The 15,047-nt window shown below is 46.3% G+C and overlaps 1 protein-coding gene across 4 annotated transcripts in view; it reads right to left on the bottom strand.

The window, feature by feature from the left end:
• Nucleotides 1-15,047, bottom strand: part of LOC137373618 (latent-transforming growth factor beta-binding protein 2-like) — a 773,188-nt gene that overhangs the window by 322,567 nt on the left and 435,574 nt on the right. The window lies entirely within an intron of this gene.

A 15,047-nucleotide genomic window follows, 5' to 3' on the forward strand; every position in this document is an offset into this window, starting at 1 on the left:
TAAGGTAGAGTTGGTAAGCAGAGGAGCTCAAGAGACTTGCAGGAGGGTGTTAAATAAATCAAATTTCCAGCTAACAAAAACATGTATAAGGGTTTCAGTGCTGGAGATTGAGATGGGGCAAAAACATGCAATGAGATGAAAGTTAAAATCTTGGTGATAGACTGAATATGGCATATCCCCTTGCCAACAATGTTGATACAGCAACTCTCATTACTGTGAATATTGTGAAGCCATCTTTCAACACAGCACATTTTTTCATTTCTTCTGTTAATGATTGCTAATTATTTTTAATTCAGTCAAACTCTTCAGAACTTCTGCCCATCCCATGAATGCATCCTGACCTCTTTCAAAATCCTGCCATGAAGGTAAATAGCATGATGTTGGCAGGCATTTGCCACAGCAGTAGACGGCAGAGAGGGATTTCACTGCAACACCCTGAAACAGCAGAAGAGGGCTAGCAATGTTGGGTAAGGTACTTCAAAAATTAAATAACATTTTGTCAGTTCAAAGTTGCTGCTTTCCTACCACAGGGAAAGTAATCTTTTAAGTTATTCTGGATCCCATTTTTGCATGGATCTTGCAAGTTCTACTTCAGTTTTCCAACATAATGTATGCCCGCTAGAGGCACACATTGGGCGAAATCTTACCATTCTCGCCAAAGCAGCCTTGATAGCAGGACCAGGAGGAAGGTAGGATGGGAAGGCCTCGGGTCAGTGGGCCGACAAGTTCCTGTCTCTGGCCAATTTTGCCGGACACAAAGTGGAAACAGCAAGGGCTACTCACCCGGCAGTGGCGGGTAGCCAATCTGCATATTTAAGTGCCGAATTGTGGGTAGATTGGGTACACCGACAGGATCTTCCTGGAGCGCAAGCGCCTCCTGCTGAGGCCAAAGCCCAGCAGGTGCCTTGAGGCGGCCTGCCAGTGACTGGCCAGGGGCCTGCAAGGCACCTATACTTTCACACACACCGGAGGTTCAGTGATAAGTGGGTCATAGCTATGTCTGCAGGCCATCACATTTTTTTATTCTTCCATAGGATGTAAGTGTCACTGGCAAGGCCAGCATTTGTTGCCCAACCCTAATTGCCCTTGAGAAGGCGGTGGTGAGCTGCCTTGTTAACCGCTGCAGTCCATCTGGTGTAGGTACACCCACAGTGCTGTTAGGAAGGGATTTCCAGGTTTTTGACCCAGCGACAGTGAAGGAATGACGATATAGGTCCAAGTCAGAATGATGTGTGACTTGGAGGGGAACTTGACTTGGAGGGGAACTTGCAGATAGTGGCATTCCCATGCACCTGCTGCCTTTGTCCTTCTAGGTTGTAGAGATTGCGGGTTTGGAAGGTGCTGTTCAAGGAGGCTTGTGGAGGGATTTCCCCTGCACAAGGGTGGACTGGCAGCTGTGGCCATTATTTATATTAACAAAAACTTTAAAAAGCGCACCAAAATGAACAGAGTCGGAGACCAGTGAGAGAGAGAGAGAAAAAAACACTGCGGAAGCAGAGCTTTAAAAAGCACGCCAAAAGGAACAGAGTCGGAGACCAGAGAGAGAGAGAGAGAGAGAGAAAACAGAGTGGGAGCATAGCCGGGGGAAAATCGAAAAGTGACATCAGAGCGACGTCACAATCAACAGAGAAAGCAGGTAGGCTGAGTTAGGAACTAAAGTAAAAAGAAAGGTAAAGTCTACAGTTTTTTTTTTAGGGAATCAAGGTCCCTTGTTTAAATAATCTCTAATTTCTGAATAATTTAAAGGAGTAAATTAAGGGTAACTCATGACAGGGTAGCTCGGCAGCATGGAGTGCTCCTCTTGTGTAATGTGGGAAGTCAGGGACACTTCCAGTGTCCAGGGCAAACACGTGTGCAGTAAGTGTTTCCAGCTGCAGCTACTTGAAATCTGCATTTCAGACCTGGAGCAGCGGCTGGGGACACTGAGGAGTATCTGCAAGGCTGAGATCACCGTGGATAGCATGTACGGGGAGGTGGTCACACCGTAGGCAAAGACTGCTCAGGCAGAAAGGGAATGGATGACCGCAAGGCAGAGTAGACGAACCAGGCAGGTAGCGCAGGAGTCCCCTGGGTCCATCTCCCTCTCTGACAGATTTTCCGTTTTGGATACTGTTGGGGGAGATAGTTTCTCAGGGGAATGCAGCAAAAGCCAAGTCTGTGGCACCACGAGTGGCTCAGCTGCACAGGAGGGCAGAAAAAGGGTGGGAGAGCTATAGTGATAGGGGATTCTATCATAAGGAGTACAGATAGGCGTTTCTGTGGCCGCAAACGTGACTCCAGGATGGTATGTTGCCTCCCTGGTGCTAGGGTCAAAGCTGCCATGGAGCAGCTGCAGGACATTCTGAAGGGGGAGGGTAAACAGTCAGAGGTTGTGGTTCACAATGCGACAAACAAAATAGGAAGAGGGATGAGGTCCTGCAACAAGAATTTAGGGAGCTAAGTAGCAGATTAAAAGGTTGTAATCTCTAGACTAGCAGGATAGAGCAGATGAGATGGTGCAGGAGGGAGGGCTTTTGTTTCCTGGATCACTGGGTCTGTTTCTGGTGAAGGTGGGACTTGTACAAGTCGGACAGGTTGCACCTGAGCCAGAATGGGACCAACATCATTTCTGGGAGGTTTGCTAGTGCTGTTGGGGGGGCGTGGATTTAAACTAATTTGGCAAGGGGATGGGATACAGAGTGAAGGTACAGTAGGGGGTGATGCACAGCCAAATATAGAAGAGAAACTAAGTCAGTCTGGATGGCAGAGCAAATATAGACCTGTTAAGGCACAAGCGAATAATGCAAGGCTGGATTGCATCTATTTTAACACAAGGAGTCTTACAAGTAAGGCAGGTGAATTGAAGGCCTTGATTAACACATGGGAATATGATATTATTGCCACCACAGAGACATGGTTGAAGGAAGGGCAGGACAGGCAGCTCAATATTCCAGGTATAGAATCTTCAGGCAAGACAGGGGAGGGGGTAAAAGAGGAGGTGGCATTGCACTGTTGATCAAGGAGTCAATTACTGCAGTAAGGAGGGATGATATCTTAGAAGGTTCCTCAAATGAGGCCATATGGATAGAACTTAAAAACAAAAAGGGGGCAAAAAGGGCATTCCTAAAGGCGGAATTCTTAAAGTGCATCCAGGCAAACTTTTTGAGTCAGCATGTAGAAAGTCCTACAAGTGAAGGGGTGGTACTGGACCTAAAGGGAATGAAGCTGGACAAGTGGTAGAGGTGTCATTGGGGGAGCATTTCGGGGATAGTGACCATAACTCTGTAAGATTTAAGGTAGTTATGGAAAAGGACAAAGATGGACCAGAATTAAAGGTACTGAATTGGGGAAGGCCACAATTTCAATATGATAAAACAGGATCTGGCGAAAGTGGACTGGGAGCAGCTACTTGTAGGAAAGTCTACATCAGACCAGTGGGAGTCATTCAAAAAGGAAATAGTGAGAGTTGAGGGAAAACACGTTCCTGTAAAGGTGAAGGGTAGGACCAAAAAGTCCAGGGAACCCTGGATGTCAAGGGTTATAGAGGATTGGATAAGGAAATAAAAGGAGGCTAATGGCAGATTCAGAGAGCTGTAAACAGCGGCGGCCCTGTGAGGTATAGAAAGTGTAGGGGTGTACTTAAAAAAGTAATTAGGAGAGCGAAGAGGGCGCATGAAAAAACACTGGCGGGCAAGATGAAGGAAAATCCCAAGGCTTTTTATAAGTATATTAAGGGCAAGAGGATAACCAGGGAAAGAGGAGGGCCCAATAGGGACCAAAGTGGCAATCTGTGCGTACAGCCGGAGGACATAGGTGAGGTTATAAATGATTACTTTTCATCTGTGTTAACCTCCTACTGATTACCACCTACCGCCCTCCCTCAGCTGATGAGTCAGTACTCCACCATGTTGAACAGCACTTGGAGGAAGCACTGAGGGTGGCAAGGGCACAAAATGTACTCTGGGTGGGGGACTTCAATGTCCATCACCAAGAGTAGCTCGGTAACACCACTACTGACCAAGCTGGCCGAGTCCTAAAGGACATAGCTGCTGGACTGGGTCTGCGGCAGGTGGTGGGGGAACCAACACGAGGGTAAAACATACTTGACCTCGTCCTCACCAATCTGCCAGCTGCAGATGCTTCAGTCCATGACTGTATTGGTAGGAGTGACCACCGCACTGTCCTTGTGGAGACGAAGTCCCGCCTTCACATTGAGGATACCGTCCATCGTGTTGTGTGGCACTATCACCGTGCTAAATGGGATAGATTTCGAACAGATCTAGCAATGCAAAACTGGGCATCCATGAGGCGCTGTGGGCCATTAGCAGCAGCAGAATTGTACTCAACCACAATCTGTAACCTCATGGCCCGGCATATCCCCCACTCTACCATCAAGCCAGGAGACCAACCCTGGTTCAATGAAGAGTGCAGGAGGGCATGCCAGGAGCAGCACCAGGCATACCTCAAAGTGAGCAGGACAGTGGCACAGTGGTTAGCACCGCAGCCTCACAGCTCCAGCGACCCGGGTTCAATTCTGGGTACTGCCTGCGTGGAGTTTGCAAGTTCTCCCTGTGACTGCGTGGGATTTCACCGAGTGCTCTGGTTTCCTCCCACAGCCAAAGACTTGCAGGTTGATAGGTAAATTGGCCATTATAAATTATACCTAGGATAGGTAGGTGGTAGGGGAATTGAGGGAAGGTGGGGATGTGGTAGGAATATGGATTAATGTAGGATTAGTATAAATGGGTGGTTGATGGTTGACACAGACTCGGTGGGCCAAAGGGCCTGTTTCAGTGCTGTATCTCTAAATAAATAAATGAGGTGTCAACCTGGTGAAGCTACAACACAGGACTATCTGTGTGCCAAACTGCGTAAGCCCCATGCAATAGACAGAGCTAAGTGATCCCATAACCAACGGATCAGATCTAAGCTCTGCAGTCCTGCCACATCCAGCCGTAAATGGTGGCGGACAATTAAACAACTAACTGGAGGAGGTGGCACCACAAATATCCCATCCTCAATGATGGGGGAGCCCAACACATCAGTGCGAAAGATAAGGCTGAAGCATTTGCAACAATCTTCAGCCAGAAGTGCCGAGTTGATGATCCATCTCAGCCTCCTCCTGAAGTCCCCAGCATCACAGATGCCAGATTTCAGCCAATTCGATTCACTCTGCGTGATATCAAGAAATGACTAAAGGCACTGGATACTGCAAAAGCTATGGGCCCTGACAACATTCCGGCAATAATACTGAAGACCTGTGCTCCAGAACTTGCCGCGCCCCTAGCCAAGCTGTTCCAGTACAGCTACAACACTGGCATCTACCCTGCATTGTGGAAAATTGCCCAGGTATGTCCTGTACACAAAAAGCAGGACAAGTCCAACCCGGCCAATTACCGCCCATCAACATACTCAATCATCAGTAAAGTGATGGAAGGTGTCATCAACAGTGCCATCAAGCGGCACTTGCTTAGCAATAACCTGCTCAGTTTGGGTTCCGCCATGGCCACTCAGCTCCTGACCTCATTACAGCCTTGGTTCAAACATGGACAAAAGAGCTGAACTCAAGAGGTGAGGTGAGAGTGACTGCCCTTGACATCAAGACAGCATTTGACTGAGTATGGCATCAAGGAGCCCTAGCAAAACTGAGGTCAATGGGAATCTGGGGGAAAACCCTCCACTGGCTGGAGTCATACCTAGAGCAAAGGAAGATGGTTGTGATTGTTGGAGGTCAATCATCTGAGCTCCAGGAAATCACTGCAGGAGTTCCTCAGAGTAGTGTCCTAGGCCCAACCATCTTCAGCTGCTTCATCAATGACCTTCCTTCAATCATAAGGTCAGAAGTGGGGATGTTCGCTGACGATTGCACAATGTTCAGCACCATTCGTGACACCTCAGATACTGAAGCAGTCCGTGTCGAAATGCAGCAAGACCTGGACAATATCCAGGCTTGGGCTGATAAGTGGCAAGTAACATTCACGCCACACATGTGCCAGGCAATGACCATCTCCAACAAGAGAGAATCTAACCATCTCTCCTTGACATTCAACAGCGTTATCATCGCTGAATCCCCCACGATCAACATCCTAGGGGTTACCATTGACCAGAAACTGAACTGGAGTAGCCATATAAATGCTGTGGCTACAAGAGCAGGTCAGAGGCTAGGATTCCTGAGGCGAGTAACTCACCTCCTGACTCCCCAAAGCCTGTCCACCATCTACAAGTCAGGAGTGTGATGGAATACTCTCCACTTGCCTGGATGGGTGCAGCTCCAACAACACTCAAGAAGCTCTAAACCATCCAGGACAAAGCAGCCCGCTTGATTGGCACCCCATCTACAAACATTCACTCCCTCCACCACCGACGCACAGTGGCAGCAGTGTGCACCATCTACAAGATACACTGCAGCAATGCACCAAGGCTCCTTAGACAGCACCTTCCAAACCCGCGACCTCTACCAACTAGAAGGACAAGGGCAGCAAATACATGGGAACACCATCACCTGCAAGTTCCCCTCAAAGTCACACACCATCCTGACTTGGAACTATATCGCCGTTCCTTCACTGTCGCTGGGTCAAAATCCTGGAACTCCCTTCCTAACAGCACTGTAGGTATACCTACCCCAAATGGACTGCAGCGGTTCAAGAAGGCAGCTCACCAACACCTTCTCAAGTGCAATTAGGGATGGGCAATAAATGCTGGCCTGGCCAGCGTCACCCACATCCCATGAATGAATAAAAAAGAATTATGGAGTAGGACGATGTAGGTTTAGTGGGGATTGTGATATACTTGAACAAATTAGCATTGAAAGGGAGGAGGTAGCGGTTTTATTAGGCTTAAAAGTGGATAAATCCCCAAGCCCAGAGGAGATATATCCCAGGCTGCTATGTGAGGCAAGGGAGGAGATTGCAGGGGCTCGGACACAAATTTTCCAATCCTCTCTGGCCACAGGAAAGGTGCCTGAGGACTGGAGGACAGCGAATGTGGTACCATTATTCAAGAAGGGTAGTAGGGATAAACCAGGTAATTACAGGTCAGTGAGTCTAACATCATTGGTAGGGAAACTATTGGAAAAAATTCTGAGGGACTGAATTAATCTCCACTTGGATAGGCAGGGATTAATCAAGGATAGTCAGCATGGCTTTGTCAGAGGGAAATCATGTCTAACAAATTTGATTGAATTTTTCGAAGACGTGACTAGATGTGTAGATGAGGATAAAGCATTTAATGTAGTCTCCATGGACATCAGTAAGGCTTTTGATAAGGTCCCGCTTGGGAGATTGGTCAAGACGTTAAGAGCCCATGGGATTAAGGGCAATTTAGCAAATTGGATCCAAAATTGGCTTAGTGGCAAGAGGCAGAGGGTGATGGTCGAGGGTTGTTTTTGCGATTGGAAGCCTGTGACCAGTGGTGTACCACAGAGATTGGTGCTGGGACCCTTGCTGTTTGTAGTGTACATTAATGATTTAGTTCGCAGATGACACGAGTATTGGTGGTGTCGTAAACAGTGAGGAGGAAAGCCTTAGATTACAGGACGATATAGATAGGCTGGTAAGATGGGCAGAGCAGTGGCAAATGGAATTTAATCCTGAGAAGTGTGAGGACTAACAAGGCAAGGGAATGTACAATGGATGGTAGGACCCTAGAAAGTACATAGGGTCAGAGGGACTTTTGTCTACTTGTCCATAGATCACTGAAGGCAGCAGCGCAGGTAGATAAGGTGGTTAAGAAGGCATATGGGATACTTGCGTTTATTAGCCGAGACATAGAATATAAGAGCAAGGAGGTTATGATGGAGCTGTATAAAATGCTAGTTAGGCCACAGCTGGAGTACGGTGTACAGTTCTGGTCACCATGCTACAGGAAGGATGTGATTGCACTGGAGAGGGTGCAGAGGAGATTCACCAGGATGTTGTCTTGCCTGGAGCATTTCAGGTATGAAGACAGACCAAATAGGCTAGGGTTGTTTTCGTTGGAGCAGAGAAGGCTGACCTGATTGAGGTATACAAAAATATGAGGGAAATAGAAAGGGTAGATAGGAAGAAACTTTTTCCCTTAGCGGAGGTGTCAATAACCAGGGGGCATCGATTTAAGTTAAGGGGCAGGAGGTTTAGAGGGAAGTTGAGGAAAAATATTTTCACCCAGAGGGTGGTTGGAATCTGGAACACACTGCCTGAAGGGGTGGTAGAGGCAGGAACCCTCACGACATTTAAGAAGTATTTAGATGAACACTTGAAACGCCATAGCATCCAAGGCTACAGGACAAGTACTGAAAAATGGGATTAGAATAGATAGGTGCTTGATGGCCAGCACGGACATGATGGTCCGAAGGGCCTGTATCTGTGCTGTATTAGTCTATGTATTAGTCAATTAGTCTATGACTAAAATTGAGACATGTTCAGAGGGCACCTGAAGATGGTCTCTCTCCTACAGTGGCAGCACCCACCTCTGTTGGTGGGTTTCCCATCCTTCCAAGGCTGTAGGCCTTCTGATTAGGAGGCTGTCTCCTCAGAAGATCGTGCCAGCAAGCGTAATACCAAAAAGTGCAGGGTCAGGACCCAGAAATGGTCCTGACCAGCGATTATTTTTAAAGTTGTTAAGATTCCACCCATTGTGTGGGGAATAACTAAGGTGAGACTGGCACGAGTTTCCATATGTGACATAATCATCTCAGTCCTATCTCTATCACTTATATACGCACAGAAGGGGAAGGATGCAAGAAGTGCTCACCCTTCCTGACTAAGATAGCATGGTGTGTGTTATGAGAAAGAAATTTATGACTGAAATCTATTAGTTTGTAATTCAAGGTTTTGTCAATACAACTGCTATCTAGTGTTTCCATGTCTGTTATAAATAGAGATTCATGTACATTCAGAATGTTACAGGAAACAGTAACTAAACTTTGCCTTAAAGAGTTCTGCTGGTTATTTTCTTTGAAAGGATAGTTGTATTTGCCTGAGGAGAAGATTTCACTTCTTTATTATTTCGAGAAAAATAGTTCATGCATTTCATTGAGTTCCGATTTTGTTGGAAACTTCGTCTAGCTCATCCATGACTGGCAGACCGGGCTGCATTGAGGGTGGTATCATTGACAACATTTTCCCTGGAGCACAGTTCTAGGTAGTGCTCCACCCAGCGGTCCATTTGCTTGTGTTGGCCAGTGATCGTGTTCCCTGATTTAGACTTGAGGGTTGGCCCAAAAGCTCTCTTAATGCCATCATACATTCCTCTGATGTTTCCGGTGTCGGAGGCCAGCTGAATACGACTGCATAGGTGTTGCCAGAAGTCATTTGCACAGCGCCTGGCTGTTCTTTGTGCAGTGCTTCTGGCTACTTGAAGTGCTACGGATGTTAACTCGCTGGGGGCTTTCTTGTAGTTCAACAGTGCAATGTGCTTAGCGGCTATAACAGGTTCCAGCTCTTCAAAGTGAGATTGAAACCAGTCTGCATTCTGCTACTCACGTTTGCCAAAGGTGGTCATTGCTGAGTCATAGATGGCATCTCTGATGTGGGCTCACTTGGTGTCTGCATCCCCTGCAGCAGTGTTTTGAAGGGGTTTTTCAAATAATTTTGAAACTTATGCAACTTAAATCAGAACTCAGTGATGCCATTGATTCTTTAGCCAGTGGAAAAGCCCCTGGAAAGGATGGCATTACCCCTGAAATAATCAAGAGTGCCAAGCCTGCTATGCTCTCAGCACTCCATGAACTGCTTTGCCTGAGCTGGGATGAGGGAGCAGTACCACAGGACATGCACAATGTCAATATCATCACCCTCTATAAGAACAAGGGTGACCGTGGTGACTGCAACAAGTACCGTGGAATCTCCCTGCTCAGCATAGTGGGGAAAGTCTTCGCTCAAGTCGTTTTAAACAGACTCCAGAAGCTGGCTGAGCATGTCTACCCTGAGGCACAGTGTGGCTTTCAAGCAGAGCGATCCACCATTCACATGTTGTTCTCCCTTCGCCAGCTACAGGAAAAATGCCGCGAACAACAGATGCCCCTCTACGTTGCTTTCATAGATCTCACCAAAGCCTTTGACCTCGTCAGCAGACGTGGTCTCTTCAGACTACTAGCAAAGATCGGATGTCCACCAAAGCGACTAAGGATCTTCACCTCGTTCCATGACAATATGAAAGGCACAATTCAGTACAGCGATGCCTCATCAGACCCCTTTCTTATCCTGAGTGGCGTGAAACAGGGCTGTGTTCTTGCACCTACACTGTTTGGGATCTTCTTCTCACTGCTACTCTCACATGCATTCAAGACTTCAGAAGAAGGAATTTTCCTCCACACAAGATCAGATGGCAGGTTGTTCAACCTTGCCCGTCTTAGAGCGAAGACCAAAGTACGGAAGGTCCTCATCAGGGAACTCCTCTTTGCTGACAATGCTGCATTAACATCCCACGCAGAAGAGTGTCTGCAGAGACTCATCGACAGGATTGCGGCTGCCTGCAACGAATTTGGCCTAACCATCAGGCTAAAGAAAATGAACATCATTGGACAGGACGTCAGAAATGCTCCATCCATCAATATCGGCGACCTCACTCTGAAAGTGGTTCAAGAGTTCACCTACCTAGGGTCAACTATCACCAGTAACCTGTCTCTCAATGCAGAAATCAACAAGCGCATGGGAAAGGCATCCACTGCTATGTCTAGACTAGCTAAGAGGGTGTGGGAAAATGGCACACTGACACGGAACACAAAGGTCCGAGTGTTTCAAGCCTGTGTCCTCAGTACCTTGCTCTATGGTAGCAAGGCCTGGACAACGTATATCAGCCAAGAGCAACGTCTCAACTCATTCCATCTTCACTGTCTCCGGAGAATCCTTGGCATCAGGTGGCAGGACCGTATCTCCAGCGCAGAAGTCCTCGAGACGGCCAACATCCTTAGCATATACACCCTACTGAGCCAGCGGTGCTTGAGATGGCTTGGCCATGTGCGCCGCATGGAAGATGGCAGGATCCCCAAGGATGCATTGTACAGCAGGCCCGTCACTGGTATCAGACCCACCGGTCGTCCATGTCTCCGCTTTAAAGACGTCTGCAAATGCGACATGAAGTCCTGTGACATTGACCACAAGTCGTGGGACTCAGTTGCCAGTGATCACCAGAGTTGGCGGACAGCCATAAAGGCGGGGCTAAAGTGTGGCGAGTCGAAGAGACTGAGCAGTTGGCAAGAAAACAGACAGAAGCGCAAGGAGAGAGCCAACTGTGTAACAGCCCCGACAACCAATTTTATCTGCAGCGCCTGTGGAAGAGTCTGCCACTCTAGAATTGGCCTTTATAGCCACTCCAGGTGCTGCTTCACAAATCACTGACCACCTCTAGGTGCTTACCCATTGTCTCTCGAGACAAGGAGGCCAAAGAGAACAGTTCCTGCATTTACAATGAAGCAAATAATTGGTGATAATTTATAAAGAACTCTCCCCATCACTGAATAAAGACGTTTGCTAGTGTGATATTGAGTGTTATGACCGAGGTGGAAAGGGTGCACTGTCCTCTGGTTCCAGTTCGCCACAGGTCACAACATCTATTTAAATCTTTACTCAGTTACTGATACAGCCAATTATATACTCTAATTTTTATCCCAGAATAAAATTCACCAACCAGGTTTCTTTAATAAACAACCAAATTATTGGTTTATTATAAAACAAGCCTTAACCAGTAATGAAGCAAAGCATGAACACGCCAATTAAAACATGAAAGTTCCCTTTTTAAATTGCACCCACACAGAAAAACAATACAAAAATACAGCCCTTCAGCTCCACTCTATCCAGGCCCCTCAAAATTTTGTACATTTCAATCAGATCTCCCCTCAACCTTATCTGTTCCAAGGAGAACAACCGCAGCCTATCCAATTTTTCCTCATAGCTGCATTCTTCCAGACCCGGCACCATCCTTGTAAATCACCTCTGTACCCTCTCTACTGCAATTACATATTTTCTGTTGTGAGGTGACCAGAACTGCACACAGTAATCAAATTGTGGCCTAACTAATGAGTTATACAGTTCCAGCACAACCTCTCTGCTTTTCTATTCTATACCTTGGCTAATCGAGAAAAGGATTCCATATACCTTCTTAACCACCTTATCAACCTGTCCTGCTACCTTCAGGGATTTGTGGACATTTACTCCAAAGTCCCTCACTTCCTCGACATCTTTCAGTATTTTCCCATTAATCGTGTATTCATTTGCCTTGTTTGACCTCCCCAAATGCATCACCTCACACTTTTCCAGGTTGAATTCCATTTGCCACTTTTCAGCCCATCTGACCAGACCATCAATATCTTCCTGCAGCCTACAGCTATTCTCCTCGCTATCTACACACCGCCAATCTTTGTGTCGTCTGAAAACTTTTTGATCACGCCCCCTATATTTATGTCCAAATCATTAATATATACGACAAAAATCAAGGGACCCAGTACTGAGTCCTGTGGAACGCCACTGAAAACAACACAGCCTTCCAGTCATAAAAACACCCGTCAACAATTACCCGTTGTTTCCTGCCACTGAGCCAATTTTGTATCCACCTCGCTGCATTTCCCTGGATCCCATGGGATTTTTTTTTTTTACCCAGTCTGCCATGTGGGACCTTGTTAAAAGCCTTGCTAAAATCCATGTAGATGTCAACTGCACTACCCTCATCTATCTTCTTTGTTACTACTTCAAAAAATTTGATTAAGTTGGTCAGACAAGATCTTCCCTGAACAAATCCATACTGACTATCCTTGATTAATCAGTGTCTTTCTAAATGACAGTTTATCCTGTCTCTCAGAATAGATTCCAATAATTTGTACATTACTGAGGTTAGACTGACTGGCCTGTAATTATTCGATCTATGCTCGCTTCCTTTTTAAACAGAGGTACAACATTTGTAGTCCTCCAATCCTCCGGCACTACACCGCATCCAGTGAGGACTGGAAAATGATGGTCAGACCTTCCACTATTTCCTCTGTTGCTTCTTTTAACAGCCTGGGGTAGATTTCAGCTGGCCCTGGTGATCTATTATGTTTCAAGGATGCTAATTCCATTAATACGTCCTCTCTCCCTATGTTGATCACATCCAATACCTCACACCCCTCTTCCTTAACTACAATATCTGCATTGTCCCCCTCTTTTGTGAATACAGATGCAAAGTATTCATTAAGAACAATATCAACATCTGACGCCCCTACACATAGGTTACCTTTTTGGTCTTTTATGGGCCCTACACTTTCCTTCGTCATCCTCTTACTTTTATTGTATTGATAAAACATCTTTGGGTTCACCTTGATTTTGCTTGCCAATATTCTTTAATGCCCTCTCTTTGCTTTATTAATTTCCCTTTTGGTTTCACCCCTCCACTTTCTATACTCCTCTCGGCTTTCTGTAGTATTGAGTTCTCTGCCTTATCTTACCGTGTAAGCTCCTTGACATCCATGGGCTTCTAGATTTGGCCGTTTCACCCTTTTTCTTTGTGGGAACATGTTTACTCTGAACCCCTTGAACCTCTCCTTTGAATGCCTCCCACTGCTCTGACACTGATTTAACCTTCAAGTAGCTGTTTCCAGTCCACTTTCACGAAATCACTCCTCAGCTTAGTCCTTGTCCTTGCCCCAATTGAGAACTCTAACTCCTGTTCTATCCTTGTCCTTTTCCATAATTATGTTAAAACTGACTGGATTATGATCACTACCACCAAAATGCTCTCCCACTGCCACTCCTTCCACCTGCCCATCTTCATTTCCTGAAACTAAGCCTAAAAATTGCACACTGTCTTATTGGACTTGCCACATACTGGCCAAAGAAGTTCTCCTGAATGCACCTCTAGAATTCTGCTCCCTCAATTCTTTTCACACTAAATCTATCCCAGTTAATATTGAGGTAGTTCAAATCCCCTACTATTACTGCCCTATTGTTTTTACCCGTCTCAGAGATTTGCCTACATATCTGCTCTTCTATCTCCCTCTGACTGTTTGGAAGTCTATAGTACACTCCAACAGTGTGGTTGCCCCTTTTTTATTCATTAGCTCAATCCATATGGCCTCATTTGATGAACCTTCCAACATATCATCCCTTCTCACAGCTGTAATAATTTCTTTGAACAAAATTGCCACGCCCGCTCCTTTCTTATCCCCTTCCCATCGCGTCTGAAAACCCTGCAACCAGGAACATTGAGCTGCCATTCTTCTCTCTCCTTAAGCCATGTTTCTGTAATAGCTATGATATCATTTATTTGCTACACTCCTTGCATTGAAATAGATACCCTTGAGCACTGACAAACTTTTTTTTATTTTCTAACCTTTGTTTCCTCTGTCTTTCAGACTCATCCATTAATTTTCTGCCGTTCATTTTCATTTCTGATTTTGTCCCAACCGAGTCTATCCTCAGGACCCCATCCCCCTGCAAAACTAGTTTAAACCCTCCCCAACAGCACTAGCAAAATGTCCCACAAGGAACTCAGTTCTGGCTCTGTTCAGGTGCAACCTGTCTGGCCTGTACAAGGCCCCATCTCCCCCAGAGCTGGTCCCAATTTCGCAAGAATCTAAAGCCCTCCCTCCTGCACCATCTTTCCAGCCACACATTCATCTGTCTTATCCTTCTATTTCTGTACTCAATTGCGTGTGACTCGAGGAGTAATCCGGAGATTACTATTTTTAAGGTCCTACTTGCTAATTTCTTACCTAGCTCCTTAAATTCTGACTGCAGGACCACATCCCTCTTTCTACCTATGTCGTTGGTTCCAATGTGGACCACGACTGCTAGCTATTCACCGTCCCCCTTCAGGATGCTTTGCAAATGCTGTGACATCTGTGACCCTGGCACCAGGGAGGCAACACACCATCCTGGATTCACATCTGCGACCACAGAATCACCCGTCTGTTCCCCTGACTATTGAATCACCTATCAGTATGGTTCTTCCAGTCTTCCCTGTGCCACCTGTGCAACTGAACCACCCGTGGTGCCATGGACTTGGCTCTGGCTGTAGTCCCCAGATGAACCATCACTCTCATCAGCATTCAGAACTGAATACCTGTTGGAGAGCGAGATGCTATCAGGGGTTTCCTGCACTACCTGCATGTTTGTTCT

Source organism: Heterodontus francisci, chromosome 9 (assembly GCF_036365525.1).
Source record: "Heterodontus francisci isolate sHetFra1 chromosome 9, sHetFra1.hap1, whole genome shotgun sequence".
Lineage (NCBI taxonomy): Eukaryota > Metazoa > Chordata > Chondrichthyes > Heterodontiformes > Heterodontidae > Heterodontus > Heterodontus francisci.